General features: G+C 35.8%; 1 long non-coding RNA gene across 1 annotated transcript; it reads right to left on the bottom strand.

Moving 5' to 3' along the window:
* Positions 1–270: 270 nt before the first annotated feature.
* Positions 271–1,094, bottom strand: LOC145429552 (uncharacterized). Its single transcript, XR_013909795.1, has 2 exons — positions 836–1,094; positions 271–660 (listed from the first exon to the last, which is right to left on the bottom strand). It is a non-coding gene; the product is annotated as an uncharacterized LOC145429552 (long non-coding RNA).
* Between the last annotated feature and the right edge of the window lie 274 nt (positions 1,095–1,368).

Raw genomic sequence — 1,368 nt, 5'->3', positions numbered from 1 at the left:
TACCAGGTAACAAGAGAGCCACCTGAAACACTGAAAACTTAGAAATTAGGCTCAGCGTGCATCACTAACAGATTAACCTTGCTTCACTGTCCACCACTCTGAAGCCAGTCGCCCAGAAGAGGGAGACTAAATTCTGAAAAGGCTGCCGACCCAGTACTTCATAATAATATGCTAAAAATACAGAAATGTTATTGAAGCTGTGTGATTGGGTTAAAAACAGTATGTGGAATTCTGACTACTGCAATACAAAGTTAAAGAATTACCAATATGAAATTGTGACATTTAATTAAAAAAACAAATAAAAAAAAACAGTCATCTGGCACAGGTAATCATTGGGTAGAAAAAAATCAAAACATTAACATAAGAACCTGAAACATCTTATATCAGCATCTCAAGAATGAATACACAGTAATTTCATGAAAACTCACTTTTTAGGAGGGTTGTTACAGTCAGGTAAGGCTACAGGCTGAATCCCAGTCAGTGGCTCAGAAAGTTCCAGTAGCATGATGTCATGCTTTCTATTAAAGATATTTATCTTCCATATGTTTGTCTTAACGACACTGAAGACAGTCAAAGATGCTTTGTTTATAGGGCTTTTTCTTTGCCACTTCCTGGACCTGTCCTGGACCTGGATGAACTCCAACAATCACACTCAGAGTCCTGCACAAGAGAAATCGTGACTGTACTATTAAAATATGAGAATGATGAATGTTGTTATTATCTTATTGTTGCTATGAAAAATTATTGGTAATTATTTTTGCTTCAGTATTTTAAGACACATTGCAGGACAATTTGTTAATGACTTTTCTTTATGTAAAAACTGTAGATTTCTCACCATCCACTCTCCTGGCAGTGAGCTGCAGTCAAAACCCACCGTGGATGGATCAGTGAGCCGCCACAGTAGCCCGCTATTCCATCCTTTTGTGAAATAACTTTCACGTGATAGTGACGCTCATTTTGACAGTCGTGACCACCATAGATTCTCTTGCGCAAATCCACCACGGTGCTTACTGTGACACCTGAAATACAGTACAGTACAATAAATTGTTGTTTTTTTTACTTTACTTAAGTACAATTTTGAGGTACTTTACCTAAGTAGTTCTTTTTTTCTGACTACTTTTTACTTTTACTCCCTACTCTTCAGATTCAAGCTAAGTATAATTAGAATGAAAAAAAGTTAGGCTAAAGTTTGTATTCCCATCAACTGATGTTATGTTATTACATACAGTTCATTTAGCTTTGCACATAGAAAGAGATACTTTTTACATGAGTACATTTCAGAGCCGGTACCTTTCTACTTTTACTTGAGTAAAGAGTTGAATCAGTACTTCAACTTATACTGCAGTATTTTTTTAAAAGTAGTATTTG

This window comes from Astatotilapia calliptera, chromosome 6 (genome assembly GCF_964374335.1).
Source record: "Astatotilapia calliptera chromosome 6, fAstCal68.1, whole genome shotgun sequence".
Lineage (NCBI taxonomy): Eukaryota > Metazoa > Chordata > Actinopteri > Cichliformes > Cichlidae > Astatotilapia > Astatotilapia calliptera.
Note: the sequence above shows the minus strand (reverse complement) of the source record. Positions and strands in the feature narration are given on the sequence as shown.